This window comes from Brachyhypopomus gauderio, chromosome 13 (assembly GCF_052324685.1).
Source record: "Brachyhypopomus gauderio isolate BG-103 chromosome 13, BGAUD_0.2, whole genome shotgun sequence".
In the NCBI taxonomy this organism is placed as follows: domain Eukaryota; kingdom Metazoa; phylum Chordata; class Actinopteri; order Gymnotiformes; family Hypopomidae; genus Brachyhypopomus; species Brachyhypopomus gauderio.
Genome location: NC_135223.1, coordinates 5399207 through 5412020, shown reverse-complemented (window position 1 = coordinate 5412020; position 12814 = coordinate 5399207).

Below are 12814 nucleotides of genomic sequence, written 5' to 3'. Positions count from 1 at the left end.
CTGTTATAACTCTGTTGCATAAACTATGCAAAATACTACCATTAAAAAAATCATAGCTTATTAAGACATAATTCACTTACAAAAATAAATGTTCTCAGCTTTAAACTGGAGACTTAGGACAGTTGTTGGGTTGATAGTCTCTTACAGGAGAAACTTCAAAAACCTATTATTAATTGAATTAATTATTCAATTTGAGATTCTGGCACTGTGGAACCAATGGGCAAAGGTAGTGAGGTCACGGCGCCTGATGGATCCAGAAGCCTGTGCAGAATCTGTGGCATCTCCTCTTTGGCAGGTTTTAGGTGGTCTATGTTTACTGAGGAAGACCACCATTTCCCCCTAAAAGATCTGCAGCTTTTCCTTGGCCCAAGGAAGTCTGCGTCTAGCTTTCCTCCCTTTCTCTGCTGTTTTCTGATATTTTGCCTCTATACCTTGTCAAATCAGTCACGGGGACACTTGACTTTAGTTTTTGTTTCGTGAAGTCCTGCACTTTTCATATTTTCGACCGTCAGGCTTCTGAGCTCATCAATCCGTTTAATGTCCTCGGAGATGGTCTGCTCACCAATGACAATACTGTACTGTATACTGTAGCTGTCATTTTTTTGAAACATGTAAATGAGGATTATTCATCAACCTCATAGACCTCTGTATCCTCCGAAGAATAGCAGCCTCCCTTCCAAACATGAGGTAGGATGTGGAGAATTTAGTGGTGATTAGTTTTTTGGTCCGAAGACCAAACATGACAGCATTCAGGTATTCATCCCAAGTATCTGGCCTCATGCCCACCATTTTGCTCAGGGCACTGAAAACAGCATAATTATAAAAAGAAGTTCATGAACAACTATGTTGATGCTTTAATTGAACTATGAATAATTCATGCAGAAACAAGAAAGGTAACACCCACCACCCCACCTTTGAATTGTTCCGTTCATCCTCTCCACTAAACCATTTGTTTGAGGATGATAAGGTGAACAGCACAATAAATACACTGACTGACACAAAAAAGGCTTATTTTAGCACAAAGTCTCAGCCGGTCAAAATTTACCGCATTGACAAACTCTCCCTTGTTCTGACAGGATTCTTTTTGGTGCTCCAAATTGGTGTAAAAATTTCACAATGCAGTCACCTCATCTGCAGACTTTGACTTCAATGGATAGACACAGATGTACTGATTCCCCATCTTGGTTGGGACGAGTTTCCCAATCAGGTCCATCCCTTTTAGTTCAAACAGTTGTGTTACCTTTAAAAGAAGATTTAAGATGTTAAAGCATATGCAGTGTTCTGGTACAATCTGAATAAAAACACATGGTTGTCAGACATGCTGGCATTTCAACCCTGTAGTCTCATTATAAATCAGGGAAGCTAAGCAAAGATGAATGTTCCAAAATTAGTGTAACAGTTCTAAATCATTTAGCAGGTTTGTATATACTGGGTAATTAAATATTTCCCTTAATGTGTGTGTATATTAAGGGGAATACCCCACTACCTGTTTTATTAAATTTTGACTCACCTGGCAAACCAAACATTCTGACATCTGTACAAGAAATTTGTACAAGGCAAAACAAATGTTAGAATTACAAATATTCTTGAAATGACACTATACTAACTACACAGTAAGTGAATATACACGTTACACATAAGGATTCATAATTATTTTATGAATATGAAATTTTCATAATGAAGTTATGAAAATTACTAACACTAACAAATATCTATTGATATTCCAGGCCAGAAATTTTTTTTTTGAGTTTGCATCTCTGGTCATCTTTTGTCCAGTATGAGATCCAGTTGCGTTGGCGACAGAGTCGGCAGCAGCGTCTAGCTACAGCCAATGTGAACGCGGAGAGAGAACCGCGGCACCGCTGAAGATATATCTGAAGAATGTAAAAAACTTTCAAGAATACTTTCAAAACAGTAACCCAGCAAACACACAAAATCCTCACCTTTCTTACAACTTTACTACAACACTGTGTTTAAGTTATTGTGACAGCACTGGAGAAATAGTGCGATTGATTATATTTATGTTCACTTGGGACTATGGAGTGTTTAAACTGTAAAAAAATAATAATAACGAAAATGTGGAGTACATGCACATTGTTTTTTTTCTTCTACGTGGTGTTGCTGGTTCTCGCGAGAGTTTCATTTTCGTGGTCTCGTGTTTTTGGACGGCAGCCAGATGAGTCGGCGATTCCCCAGTCGTGTAATTCGTGAGCCCACGTCGCAGATCAGTCATGTAGTGTGAAAGCCACAACAACTGAAAGACTCGCGATTACAGCACAACCAGTCGTGTAGTGCGAACGGCACAAAAACCTGACGACTGAAAAGTCGTGTAGTGTGAACCACGCTTAAATCAGCAAAGATTTCATTGGCCTCTTCAGCACCAGACCACTTTGGTAGACTTATCTGCCCCTTTTTGTAGTATAGTGCTCCTCCTGTAGAACAAATAATCAAAAATTGTATTTTAAAATAATTTGATTTCATATGCCCAAGCAAGTGAGCATATGAAAATGAGATATTCATTTCAAAATTGTAATGATAAATGATAATTGTTTTCATTGTTCAATTGGGTGTATACTTAAATAAAAATGTGATAACATTTGTTACTTATATGCAGAAATTCAGAGAAGGGTTTACCAACTTGAAGGATGAAAGCTAACAATAGCATTTTTGCAAGACAACTGTAGCTATGTCTACAGTAAAAAAAAGAGAAAAATGTACAATTTCTGACACTATCAGAGCAAAATGGCATGGTGGGTGTTGGATGATGACTGGATGGCATGGCGTGTGTCAATCCCTCTGTGACAAATTTACCATGCCAAATAATCACCTTCTACGGCATATTTTGAAGATTTACGACGAAGTTCAGATTTTTCTACCAGCCGGGTATTCACCTTTGTTTGTAGTCCAAAATACTTTTGTACAGGCTACGGTCCATGACAGGAAACCAAGATGGATAGTTATATATACTTCAAGGCCCTTGAAATGATCTTGCCTACTAGCCAACTAACTTGTTGGATTCAAAATTTTATTTTGAAGTAGTGCCTTAAACAAATTTGTTCATTTACCAACAGAATATTGTTACACAAAGGCCAAACTAAATAAAAAGTGTATTCTGTTCACGCATACAAACACCATATACGGACAACGAATGACATGCTGCATCAGGTTTAGTGTTACATGAAACTTTCAATTAGATGGCTTAAGGGGATATTACATTTCTTCAGGCTTTGTAAGGTGATAGCCACATTATGTAGTTTAATAATAACTATAATAATTTGGTAACACCTAAGGAAAAGCAAATCAGGCATATATATAATGCACCTGTTAATCAAGAAGGTGTAAATGACTAAAATTATATATATTTTTGAATCCCCCCCCCCCTTTTATCGCAGGTAACACCTGTCTGTTGATGCTAGCTCAAAATCACTTTAGAATTATCTAGTTAAGACGATTTCATGTTGACTCCATGATTTGCATGAATGTAACACAAGTGTAGCCAAAATTGGGGAGGGGGTGGGGGGGGGGGGTGTTTCTCGGCAGTTGCCCTGTGGTAAAAATATCACCCCCTTGCTTGAATCACCCCCACTTTTTGTTTGAATGTTGTTGATTCTAGCTCAAAATCATTGTAGCCATATAGACGCAACCAACCAGCTTTACAGATGCAACAACATAACTTTAATATAAAATGTATATGCATGTCAGTTAGAAAATACTGAGTAATAATTTTATTATATCTCGGTATTAAATGGATGCAGTGCTGTTAGGCCTCGTCAGTACATGGGTTTTCAAACAGACTGAAACAGGCACAGCACTCGCAACACAGTATGTGTCGAACACAGGACATAACTATCCATGCCTGTTGCTGCTGCTGTTGTTGCTATCAATCAAAACATTTTTAAATAAATTCTTTGATGCCAATGCTTTGGAAAATCATTTTAAAGTCACTACCCTTTTGTAATCACAGCGCTGAAACCCATTGTTTTTTGTACATATTTTTCATTACACATTGAGCTCTTTTCTGTAAATCAGCGAATTCTATGAACATTGACTGAAATGTACAATCTTTTTCTGTAATTATTTTGAGCTACATAGAAGTGGATTGTATCAGTTTTTGAAAGCAGACCGTATCTCACGGTGGGGGTGCTGAATTCGGCACAACAACGCCTTTAAACCATCGTGGGACACTCAAGTAATCCCAACAATGCAATGTGGGAAACACGTGAAAATATAGCTAACTGGAGAACATTTTGATGCATAGAAAACACAAACAAAAATTCCTGATATTTCACAGTGCTGTGTTGTAACAGGGACCCTCCTCAAGTTCACTAAACATTTTGATATAATCCTTATGCATAAATGAAATGTCTGTAGGTTACATATGTGATGAGTTTTGTTCGAGTGCATCATACTAACAACTAGAATTCTGACATTTTGCTGTTGAGAAATCATTTGCAAGTCTAACGCATTTTAAATCAACTGCCCCCGTGGCTAAGTCAGGTTGTCCTAGCAAGTTCAGTTCAAGATCAGACTGCAAGGTGTGTCAAGAAGCCTCCAATAATCCTAAAATGCCATCACGGGACTCACAGGTAGGACCTGCTGTGGTTGATGTCAACAAGGGTGTGCCTACCATCAGAACGAGACTGCACCCGTTTGATTTTCTTAAAGGTGTGCAAGAAAACATTGTGAACAGTAAGAGCCCCTCATCATTGTCACTGTCCAGTAATCTTATATAAAAAAATATGAAATAAATTGGTAATTTTAGCATACTGTTTTTTTTTCACTGTGGGTTTGATTTGACGAATGGTGTTACAGAACAGTAGGGCTTTGAATCTTTGGGAATCCCACGATTTGATTTTTTTTCCGATTCTTTCAGATCCAAACGATTCAATTAAAAAACGATTATTTTCCAATTCAAAAACAATTCTCGATTCAAAATGAGCTACTCCGGGTCTGCTGGCATGAAAGTACATTTATAAAGATATTATAATTGTAAAGGTTTTATCAACATATTGCAATAATGTAAACACACAGACATCCAAGACATGTAAATCCAAGACGTGTCTGATTTATTCTTGCACATATGTTTTTAACTTGTACAAACACAATATCTTTGAGGCCGACACTCAGAACACTGCATTAAACTAATAAAACTGTAGTAAAATAAACAAAATTGGTAGACTTAGGCTAGCTGCCAGAACTTGCCACTACTCAAAAATTTAATTATTCAGAAATACTGCTCTTTCTGTAAACAACAAATTGCTTCGTACAAGAATTAGGCTTAGGCTAGCTGCCTATTTCTGAGAACATGCCACTTCCAGAAACAAAATTACATATTTTCCTTAACAAATCACAAATATATGAAAGTACTTCCAAAGATAAGTGCTGTTACATTAATAAAATGGGTAGGCTTACGTTAGCTGCCAGAACTTCCGATTCACAGAAAAAAATATATACCGCATTTTCTAAAAGCCGCATACATCTACTGAACTGAATACATTTAACTGAACTGATCAGTTTCTGAACGGTGCCTGTAGCATTTCATGTGCGACAGTTTTGGCTTTCGGTGTTGTGGTGAAGTCGGACTCCCCTCGTTTATCCGCATAAAGACGCTACAGATTATATTGTTGATTTACGTTTCTATGCATAAATAAGAGCTAGACTTTAATTATCAATCACAGCAACCTGCATTATCTATGTCCAAAGCCACACTGGCTCAAGGGTGTTAATTATTTTAAATAAAATACACACCGGCTATACAGAAGTTCACCTCTGACTACATGACTATGCAGTATTACAGCCTTATTATGTCTAAATATCTAGTTGAGACAAAACTAGAGTGTTCAATGAACTAAGTTATAATCACTGTAACTCCCGAATATTATCTGTAGCGTCTTTATGCATGTGCAAACGATCAAGCCCATTCTTACCCGGGCCAGGTTGACGGTAAAATCTAAAGTGTTTCCAAATGGTTGCTTTCAAAGACCGCGGAGCCATTTGGACTTCATATTTTAGCGGCGCAACAACAAATACCATACACTACACAACCCGCTGTAGCTTAAGTAGCATGCCTGCACATAGGCAAAACAAGGAAACAACTTTGACTAGCACTACGGTGGCTGAGAAGGCACACACGCACCCAATTTTTTTTTTTGATTTTTTGAAAATGAGAATCGATTCTGAATCGTTCAATGTTAGAAACGCGATTTGAGCTCGAATCAATTTTTTTCCTGCACCCCTACAGAACAGGACTAATTATAATAAGCAAAGTGCTTGAAGCAAGCACTGTGCAACAGTGTTAACATGGAAAATGTAAGTACCAGCAACCAAATTCCTTCACCCTAATCACATTTTACAGGGTTCGTACGGTCATGAAAAACCTGAAAAAGTTATGGAATTTGAAAATAGCAATTTCCAGGCCTGGATAAGTTTTGGAAAAACTAAAAATACTCAAATGTTTTGGAAAAGTCATGGAAATTTGCTTGACACAATAAATATATGTCGTTCCGATAACCGGAAGAAAAAATAAACATATATAATATAGCCATGTTTTTTCTTTGTGCGGACCACTAACGTAACTTCACAGGTTAGTTCACTGCGTTAGCGTTGGACTCCAAGCGGAGCTGTAGATTGTACTTTGATGACGTGTAAATCAGCGTAATGCTGGTAAATGCCGATTCAACTATGGCTGCTTCAGTTGGACAAATACAAGCTATGGCTTGAGAAAGACAAGGACACGGGGCATGCAAAATGTGCACTGTGTGGTTAACCAACTGGTTAACGTTGGGGTTAGACTGAAAAGTCCGACGCAAAGCAGTTTTCGTCGTTAAAAGCGCGAACCTAGATTTAGACACGCCTTGATCGTAAACACAGAATAGAAAAAAACTAACAATGTTCTCGTGCGTACAGCGTGAGAAAGAGCGACCGCGTTGCCGAGATGGGCTGCGGTGGAGGCTGCGCTGCTTCAGCTTATCGTACACAACACTACACAACACAACACTCCACTACACTCCACAGAGCTGCCACTGCACCTCCACGCACCGCGCGAAATTAAGAAAAGTCGGTCGTAACTCCGTCCGTCGTTAACCAGACCCGTCGGTAAAAGGGAACTCACCGGCTTTTAGCCCGGATACGGCTTATAGCTACAACATTTTCCATAAAAAAAAACTTAGATGCGGCTTATATTGATATTGGTATTGAAAAATACGGTAAATGTTTATTTTTTCAATTAAACCATGTGTCTTTTCATTAATTGATGATATACTGTGGAATTTTAGCCTGGATTTTTTCTTATTTTTCGTGTCTACACATATGTTTAGAGAATGTACAGTCATTGAAATTTGTCTGAAAGTCATGGAAAAGTCATGGAAATTAGTTGTCAAAAAAGTGTATGAACCCTGATTTTAGAGATGCTAACTTTTCTTTGTTTTGTTCTTATGGGGAATTCATCTTCTGCTTCATCAGGTGTTTGAAGATCAGTTATATTTTCTGCCAAGGGAAGCTTTTGTCTTGCCTCTGCATCTGCGAACATCAACATGCATTTATCAACCTCCTCCTTTTGTGTCTTTAAGCAACATCAAACTGCTAAAAACTCTTGTGCAAAATATGCACCTGCCATGTAGATCACCTGCACTTGGAAGGATTTCCACCCCTGTCCTGGCTGCTTTTTGTTTTTGGCTGCCTTGACCACATCACCACTCCTGTATGGTGGCCACAGACAGACACCACTGACCACATCACTCCTGTATGGCGGCCACAGACAGACACCATTGCAGACACATTCTGCGGGAACCACCTCTACTTCATTTGTTTGTTGAAAAACAACAATGCAATACATCTAAAGAGAAGCGGAAATTATCTGTAACATTTTTATTATAAAAAGTATACATTCTTAAAAATAGACACCCACTGAGTTATTTACCACAACTGAGGCATAAGGTTTCAGGACCACCAGGGAAAGGAGAACAGTGCACAGAATGTTGATTAGCTAGTTTTTTTTTCTTTCAGAAAGTAACCGGTTTTCCATGTCCTTGTAAAACTGAACACTAATTTGCAGACTAGTATTTTTAGTTTTGGCATCAAGCAATTGACTCATATCCTAATTTGTATGAAGCAAGGGAATGAAAATCACCCCAAAGACAAACACACACACACACACACACACACACTTGTGCACATTTTCTTCAAGCTGGCAACATCTCAAGTTTGGGGAAAGATTGGAAACAAATGAAGAGTTTGGTTCCAAAACGCTATAAATCCATTTTGATCAATTTGAGTAAAAATGTGTTTTCTTTAGCAAGAAATTGGTAGGCTGAAAACCATCGTTTTCTGTTTCAAACTATCAAATACCATACTAGGGTTAAAAAACACAAACAAATCAAATCAAGATTTTAATATTTAAAGGTTTATTAACAAATTTAACAGTTCGTTTTTTGGCACCAATAGAACATTTTTTTTGACTGAAAATGTGCAAAATACAATAATAAATAACAGTAAATTGTACATCTTAATATACTAGTTTGACCATTGGGCCTAAACACAAATTTCAAAACATTTTTTTCGAAAAAGTGCAAAATTTCATTAACGAACAAGACTATAAAATACCCAAAATCACATGTTACATTCATGTGCTGTAGTGTAATGTAGTGTAGTATTGTTGTGCAACCTGTGATGGTGTCAAGTTAAACGCCTCTGCCGTTCGCGGAGGTTTGCACAAGGTGTACAGAGTCGCACGCTATGGTTACTCATGAAAGTATCCAGCCTTAACTGATACACACGGCTGAACGGCCTCATGGACCAGGAGACGAGAGTATTGTAGAAAATTTATAAATAAAAAATTTGCAACTAAATGTTGGGTTTATAAAAATTATTATAAGATATAAATTACATTACAAATACAGTAATCCTTCCTTTATCGCATTCTGGAGATTCCAGAACTACCTGCAATAACCGAAAATAGAAACGGTATATTTAAAGTATTTATACACTATATTAAGGCTTTATAAACCACCTTTACATAAACCTTTCCCATACACTTAATAACCATTCCCACACTGTTCTGTGCATGTGTGTTTGTCCAGCGAGCAACCAGTCATGTTGTTTACAATCTCATGTAAGCGAGTAGCGTCTCAGGCAAGTGATGCTGGTTCTCGTTTTCGAGAGTAAATACGCACTATTTACTGTAATTCGTAGTATTTTATTATTTATAACATTCCTTGTTAGAATTAATTCTTACATTTTTATACATTTTGGGATTTTGTCATGTAAAATATCATAAAATATATTTTTTCTGCCGATCAAATTTCGCAGACAACCGGCAAAAAAGTGATGACCCAGGAATTATTTTTCCCATTAATATCTTAAAATATATCTTTATATATTAAAATATAAAAACCCGTGAAAGAGTGAATTTACAAAAGCTGAAGCACGAACTGGCGCAGGATCACTAACAATACAAAAAATAAGTATGAACTAACCTACAACTAAGTGCTAAATAAATATTAAATTAAGAGCAACATTAAGATAACTGTACATTCAGATGAAAATATCAACTTAAATATGCAATCAAAAAGAAAATGTGAGTGGCAGCGCAAACGTGAATCACATCCTTAGCAACAGTTCTCTGGGTAACGGTACGTTCAGTGAACGAATCAGAGAGTGAACGAGAGCCCTCAGTTCATGAACGAATCAGAGAGTGAACGAGAGCCCTCAGTTCATGAACGAATCAGAGAATGAACGAGAGCACTCAGTACAGTGAACGAATCACTGAGCATGCGCAGTTCCCTCGCAATGAATGTCTCCGCCTCCAGATTTGTGGGTGATTCACAGACCACCCTGCAGTTCCCCTGCCGGCCTGCATGGTCACAGCTGAGCTCAATTACGGAACTGAAAAAGGAATGAATCAGCCAAGGAAGTGATTCGATTCAGTTCGTTCACTCAAATGTTTCGTTCATTTGAACGAATCATTCGCGAACGACACAACACTAGTGAGTAGTATGCCTGACCGATAGGGGTTCTAGGGAGCACTAAATTCTGCATCATGTCAAAGCACACCGTCACGGCATCATGCTCCACCTTTCCCAGCATATCATAAAACACGCGTGCTCTCCTTCTATTCAAAATGTACATTGCTGTCTCCCTGCACTTTTCATCCTCACCTAAGCTGGGGTCTTTAACTCTGAGATGAAACTTGGCACATGATGAACACGCATCGGTAGCTGGATGGCCGAACGCTAGGTTGAAGCTGTGACGGAAAACAGAGTAATACAGGGTGTAGCTGACTAGATCATGGTTTTGTGCATTTTTTTCACACTGAGGTCACTGGGTAGATACTTGCGACCAGGAGCTCCCCTTCTCCCATAATGGCTGGCCCGACATGTGAAAGTTTGAATGTGGTCCTTTACCAGCTGTTTCTTGGCCTCAAACTCATCCACTTTCCGTGCACCACCTCTCTGTTCTGGTCTGGCTGAAGCATTGACGGCGTAGTACCTTGCCACTCAAGCCACACAGTCTTTGCTGATACCTGCAAGATAAGATAATGACATTTTAATATGTATGTGTATTTACCAAATTATTCATTCTTAACAATTAAGATAAGAGCCATGACCATTCTCAACAAACACAACAAAGCACATAAATTAATTAGTAATTGGTAATTAATGTACTGCAATGAATAACACTAACACTATTCTGACAGAAAGGGGTGTTACCGCTTAATCAAAACACAGCCGCATACAGCTAACAAAGTAGGCTAGCCTAGCACAGAATAGTAAATAAAGAGGGAGTCTACGGTAGTAACATCACATTTTACTCACTCAATGTGCTGCAAAATGTGGCCTTGCAGATGGGAATCTTTAATGGACGATTTTCACCGAGTAAGTGGTACTCGTTTGTGATCTCCCTTTCCTTTTGCCTGTCTGTATCATCCACTTTCTTTCATCTCCGCTGAACTTTCTTTACAGTGATGAGGTGTAATAACTCCTGATCCTGTTTGACCTTTGTCTCGTGTTTGTAAAAGCACTGAAAATTCCTTTGGAAAACTCTTTCAGTTAATCTGTCAGCTGTCAGTTTGTCGATGACGGCAGATGACAGCCGGCATTTTCCCCCTTCCTGAATGCCTCATCATCTTTACCTTCTCACATACATGAGACTCTTTTGATGGCTTTCTCTTTTTTCCAATAACTGCTATACGAACAGGCTCCTCTATACCATCAAAACCGTTCATTTTTGCGGACTTTGAGAGTGGAAAAACAAGATATATTTGAACAAAGTAGGCTACAAGAAATGCCGGGCGTGTGGTCGCGTGCTATGATGTTTACATTCTGTCTCTGGTGGTGCACTGTGATTGGATGAGTGGAGATGTGGCGTACTGCGGGAAATCAGGATTGGCGTTTGTTGCATTTTGGAAGGAAAGAGAGAAAGCAGGGCAGTATTACACGGCGGATGTGGAGTTTTGATAAAAATTGAATATTGGCTTTTCAAGAGTGGTCACATACCATTCTGATTCTGGCTCTAACTCATTTTTTTTTAAACAGCGTTTAAACAGCATGTTTTGGAACCAAACTCTTCAAATATTCCCAGATCTCCTGAATCAAGAGGATAGTCAAAAAAATCTTTTACACTTTTTTTTTTTTACACTTTTACACTTTAAACAAAAGTGCATTTTGAACTACTACAAATTTCTTGTTAATTGCAAAACAGTCATTCCCTTCAGAAGTCTTGATAACCAGTCCCTCCAATTCCAACTCCTTGAACTGACTGCTCAAAGCATAAAGCTACAGGTTCATTAAAGTGTGGCCCTCTTAAAGTTCTTCTAGGTTGTATGCAGAGATCAGTACTTAAATCACTCCCATCAAGCTCTGCAAGTCTGTGAATCACTTGAGACAACGGACCGTGAGGTCGTTTTTTTAGTTTCCTCAAACAATTCTCAAATGGAAATCCAGATATACAATCTAAATGTCCATGGAGCTTGACATCATCAATTAGATGAGTTAATCCAGTGGTTCCCAAACTTTTTCTGCCGTGCCCCCCTTTAGTAGATGAAAATATTTTTGCGCCCCCCCCATCCCCCATATTGACTAGGGATGCACCGATTCACGTTTTTCACTTCCGATACCGATTCAGATATCTGAGGCTTAGTATCGACCGATAGAGTAAAACTGTGCTGAATCGACTTAAAACATTTTTTTTTAACACAGACATACTGAATTACAAGTTTATTGAAAACTCTGCACCAGTATAGCACACTTAAACACACACAAAAACATGTAAAAACAACACAACTTGCATTTGTTCAGTCAGTGCAATTATGAATATAACATTGAATGTAAAATAAATAATACCAAAGAACCTGAAACTTTTTAAACGGTTCAAGAATTCTAAATATAATTTAAAATAAATAAGGAGATGAAATAAGAGAAACAGCAATTCATATGCGGCTAGTTTGCAAGCGCAGACATCACGCAGAGCACAAAGCATGTAACGGCCAGAAATATGTGTCAGTCCCCCCAGGATTTCGCGGGCCTTTTTTGTGATTGTTGCGGGCTAAAATGTTTGATGTTGCGGGTGTTTTTCAAAAAAATTGCGATGGAAGTTGCGGTGTGTTTTTGCTTTTTTGTGAGTACATTACAATAGGGAGTAAATGTTGTATGGTTTCCTCTATTTAGTAGTCCATTTTAATTATCTATTTACCTATTTATTCAGGGTTGCCAACTTTTCAAGATCGCTTGAAGTGAGATTTGAACCTTTTTTTTGGGGGGGGGGGGGCGAACGTAAGTTGTTACCGGGCGGCCTGTAAAATGGACACAAATTAAGTATT